Raw genomic sequence first — 5510 nt, 5'->3', positions numbered from 1 at the left:
AGCTTCACTAGGATATTCAGCCCAATTACATTTGGATCAGCAAAACAGGAATTAGCTCATTTTTATCCTGTTACCTTGGAATTCAATTCAATAAACATTTCTGAAGTGTGTATTGTGTATAACTCCCTGTTTGATGCTGGAAGAGATAAAAAGTTTAGATAAGACTCTGTTCCTAGGTTCTCACAAAGCTTACAGAGTACCAAGGGGTACAATAAAACATTTACTTTAAGTAATGTTAAGTACCTGATTTCATCAGTGTACATTTCATTCCACTGATGCAGATTGACTTCTCTCTACAACTTAGTAGGTGGTCTCCAGAATCTGCTGTAGCTGAAATCCATAGCTAAGCTGGTCATGAGCCACTCAGATTTTAGCTTGGCCTGTCTTTAGCCAACAGAAATACAAGTCCTTGGATCCATTATTTGAAGACTTACAGTAATGCCCAAAGAATTTAAGGTGTAATTGTAAATGAAATGGTCTGGTGATGGAATTGAGTTCACAAGTAGTGGAGCTAGCTTTAATAAGGAAAGTAAATTGTGTGAGATCATCGGAACCCCTTTTGTCATCCATCTTTGGTGTCTTACCAATCTCTCACCCAGCCCTCGCTTATGGTTCCAAGAAGCTGGTATAATCCACCAGTAAAAACCTGTCAGTTTCAAATGAGAAAACAGATGTAAAGTATCCTAGAAATATAAGCTATTGATGTTCTCGTTATCACCAGCAGCAACTTCTCATGACTCACAGTCCTAATCTCTAAGGATCCAAAAATGGAATAAAAGTCTCTGTCAAATGGGCAAAGGCTTGAGGGTCCTGCAGAAGAGTGAAGTCACAGAAAGAAGAAGCAATCACCAAGTATTTTGTGGTTTGGGAGAGCAGAAGGAAATCTACTTCTGTATAATAATGGAGTCCCATAATGAGAGGTCACTTTGCCAAGCTCATTTAACAAGCTCATAAGCAGAGATTCACAGACAGTTGGAAACTGAGCATAAGCTGTGTCATTACCATGGAAGTCAAAAGAACCATGGAATTTTAGAGTTGGGAGAGACTTTGGTGATAACCTTTTCCAATCCTCTCACTGGACCTGTGAATCAATGTTGGGAATTCCCAGTGAGAAAACTGCCTACATATATATATATTTTTTTTCCCTGCAATTTTTTGCAAAATTATATGTAGTCTTTGAGTTGCTTGGGAAATTTGAAAAGAAGTGACTTGTCCAAGGTCACACAGTATGGGTCGGGGGCAGGACTTGAACCCAAGTCCTCTTGGCCCTGGGGTTCTCTATTTACCTTGCTATGTTGCCTCTAATTTTATAGATCAGTAAACTGAGACTGAGGAAAAGGGAAATAACTTGCCAAAATTCTCAAAAATAATTGAATGGCAGAACCAAGTATCAAAATCTCAACCTGGAGAAAAGTCTACCATCTTCCCTTTGATGTTTATCTAAGACATCATAAAAATGGACAACTATGTAAGGTTTTAAGGCTAACAAATTACCTAATGTAAATTATCTTATTTGATCTTCACAAAAACTCTGTGGGGTAGGTGCTATTTTTATACTCACTTTATAGATGAGGAAACTGAAACTGAGAGAAATGAAGTAACTTCTCCAGTGTTGTAGGAATGTAAGTAAGGGATAAAGGAAAAGTTTGGATTGTCTTTAAGAGGAAAAGAAGAGTATTTAGACACAAGCCAGGGTGGGGGGGGGATTCTGGGGTTTAACTGTTTTAACTGTCACTCCTATTTTGGTTGAGCTGGAAGGAGGATCTTTGCTTTGGCATTTTCCCTTGGAAATCCTAATCTTGTGGAGAGGTTAGTGATTCCTGAGTTTGAGAGTTTGCCTTGGAGTGGACTGCTTTTTCCTTGAAGTTCAGTGAACCATCTGTCAGAAATCCATTTGGCTAAGGTAATTCCAAGGATTTGTCACCTGGGACTCTAGATTACCTAGTAAAGCCAACCCCAGACTTAAGGTAAGGTCTCAAATACACTTGTGAGTCCTTCCTCTTTATCCTTTCTGATAATCCATATTAATTAGGCTAGTTTAGAGTCAGATAGCTTTTGGGGATCTAGATAAGATCAGGGAGTGAATAAGAAGGGCTTGAGAAGACCAGAAGAGCAAACCCCACAAGGGGGAGCATAGATTGGTGGGATGAGCTATAGTTGTATAGACTTGGGATTTTATTTATCATTTTCCTACCCTCAATAAACTTGTTTTTTAACATTGCAAGGGTTGTGCTTTACTGGCCCTGAAGAGGTCCCTAGGTGGATGGTTATAATTTACCATCCATCTAGGAAAGATTTTTATTTCAGGGTCACATAGCTAGTAAAGTATCTGAGGTAGGATTCAAACTCATGTGTTCCAGTGCTTTACTCACTATGCCACCTCTCTGGATAGGACTACCCAGTCTAACTTCATTTATTTTTTTGATGGGGATTTTTGATTGGGTGATAGGGAAAATGATGTAGATACCAAATCTTATCAAGGCATTTGACATTTGTCTCTCATGCTGTCCTTGAGGCCAAAGCAGAGCAATGCCTGCTAGATGGATAAATGACTATATCCAAAGAGTAGTCATTAATAGTTTGCTAACACTTTGGAGCACAGTCTCTAGTGGAATGTGTTAGGGATCTCTCCCAGGGATCTATTTGAAAATCAAAAACAAAAAAAATCTAGAAGATGCACTTGCTGGATCTTCATAATTAACACTGAAAAGTTTAGAATCTAAAAGGATCTTGGTGGTTTAGAATAACAGCCACATCAAATAGGATTAAATTTAGATTTCATGATATGATTTCAAAGTCATACATTTGGGTATAATTTTACAAATGGAAAAGGAATAGCAAGACAACAGTTCATGAATAAAAGATCTTGAGGTCTAAGTTAACTTCAAGTTCAATATGCCTTAAGTGTGATATAACAGTCAAAGAGGTTAATACTACCCTAGGATACAATGAAGTTGGGAAGGGGATTGGTATTCAGAATGAATGAGATGACAGAGGTATCTTTCTGGAGGATGAGACAAGATGGTGGAGTAATCCAGAGCAGCTTTGTTCCACCATGAGTGTCCTCTCTGATCAAGATTAAAATATTGCCACAAAACGAATACAAGAGTGAAAGAACCAACAGGAAGACAGAGTGAAACAACTTTCAAGGAAAGAAAAACCCAAAAAGTAGACAGAGAACATCTGGTGAACTGGGGTGAGAGGAGAGGGGACCCAGACAAAGACTGTAGCAAGGAAGGAAGAGCAAGTCATAATCCCACACCTCACATCTGCTGTCCCAGGTTCAGAACCTAATCCAAGCCAACATCCAGACCCTGAAATCCTGCTTGGGAAAATAGTGGTACAAGTCAATCCACGTCCCTTGAAATTTCATACCTGTGGAGAAGTCTGGAGTCCCATCACAGGGCAGTCTAGGCCGATCCATGTGGGCCCAGAGCTAAATCAGGAATCCTAGTTTGGGATTGAGATAAGGACATAGTACACAGTTTGGGGTGGCTGATAGTACTAAGTATTGATCTTTTTGCCTAAAGCTTAAGGCAGAGTTCCAAGACAGGGCAATCAAGGATGTACTTAATTGGATCAAGTACACAGTGAGACCAAAAACTTGAGCCTAAGCCTGGAATTGGAATTTTATTAGCCCTTAACATGATCAAGTTCAAAGTTGGATCAAAGGCTTAGACCTTGTAAGGGGTGAAAATTAAAGAGTTAGACTAAATTATTTATGAGTATGGTTGCCAGGAATTATTACTCAATTCCAAATGATATTTTGGAATTTGGAATATTGGTAATTTATTTACAAAAGAAGAAAGAGTGAAAGTAAGAAAATCAGAGAGAGAAGATATTTACTCTGGTCTGGTCTGAACCAGGTAGGGCTTAAGAGGCCCCATAAAAGGGGGTACAGAGGTAAATTTAAAAAAGGGTTTAGCCACAAGACCTCCTCCAAGAAGAGGGGCTTCCCTGGAGGCTAGTACCTCCAGGAAATCAGGGAATTTAGGGGAATCCTAAATCCAAGTTTTGCAAGGACTGACCCTAGTCCTCCCAAAGGACAGATACATCTTATAAAATTAGAATTGTACCTTTAAAATGAATAGTTTCAAAAATGAAAAAATGACAGCTTTGTTTGTATGAGACAGAGCCAGTTAGAGCTCTCTCTCTCTCTCTCTCTCTCTCTCTCTCTCTCTCTCTCTCTCTCTCTCTCTCTCTCTCTCTCTCTGAATGGTTGGTTTATATAGACAAAATTGATAGAACTAAATGATTGATTGAACCAGAAAGATATTTTGTAGATATGGTCTGTGTTAGTAGCAGAAGTGACACCAGACATCTTTAGTTTGAGACTCAATATAGACCAGAATCTTCTTTATACTTATTTATTTGTGAATATATACGTTAATTTATTCATTAAATATTTATAAAAGATTAGTAGGTGGGCTTCAGGAACTGCTGTAGATGAAACCTATTGTTAAGCTGGTCATAAGCCTCTTGAGATGTATGGGGTGTTCTTGGAGGAAAAGTACTTCTGGTGTGAGGGCTTGCTAATGCTGCTTAGACTCCAGTAGGCTGTTGATAAGCTGGAATATATCCAGAAGATCACTAAAATGGTGAAAGGCTTGGAGATCATGTTACATTAAGACTGCTTATCCATCTTTGTTGTCCACCTGTCACCTAACTCAGCTGTGACTCCAAGAAGCAATAACATATACAGGGACCACAATCCAGTAAAACCATCTCAGCAGGAGGACTGAATCAGGTTACGAGTAGCTAACAAGTCACGAGCCTATCAGTGAGTTAGTGGGGTGTCTACACAAAGAACGTAAAGACTTTCCCTGGTGGAATGAGCGAATAAGAAATTTGTTCCAGTGGCCATAAAGATGACTAGAAGCAGACTCTGTGGAGTGTTTAGAACTTGGTCAGACAATGAAAATGCCAAAGTCATCCACAACATTTTGGGCCATCACCAGTCATCTTGACTTGCTTTGCCATTGGACTTCAATGATTCTAGAAGTGAAAGTGAGCCTGATGACTTTGCACAACTCTGTCTCATTTAAATCCAATTTATGAACAAGTAAAGAGATCACCCCATAATATCATTGGTCCTCTTGAAAACAGACAAACAAAAACAATTAGAATACTGTGACAGAGGCTGGAACTAGAGAAAAGTGTCAGGCTGAAGAGTATGTGAAATTGATTGCCTCAATGGGGGAGGGGCCCCAGGAGTGGAATCTAGAGGAGGAGAAGGCTCTGGCTGGGAGAGCAGTGAGGCTCTCAGTTTTGAGAAGCTGAAGAGATAAATTAGGAAAAAGACTTTCTCCTGAGGGTTACCCACTTTTCCTGCTGGTGACTGGAAATCTTTCCCCCCAACACTTTCCAATTGAAAGGACTTCTGAAGAGAAACCTGAGCAGACTTTATCTCAGCTCCTGTTGCCCAGGGGTGAGTCAACCTGACTTTCTCTCAGGGGGCTCAGACTGCCAAGGCCTGAGTTTCCCCCACAAACTTGAGGAGGGAGGGGAAA

This window comes from Monodelphis domestica, chromosome 6 (assembly GCF_027887165.1).
Source record: "Monodelphis domestica isolate mMonDom1 chromosome 6, mMonDom1.pri, whole genome shotgun sequence".
Classification (NCBI taxonomy): Eukaryota; Metazoa; Chordata; class Mammalia; order Didelphimorphia; family Didelphidae; genus Monodelphis; species Monodelphis domestica.
The sequence above is the reverse complement of the archived record's forward strand: the minus strand, read 5'-3'. Positions refer to the sequence as shown.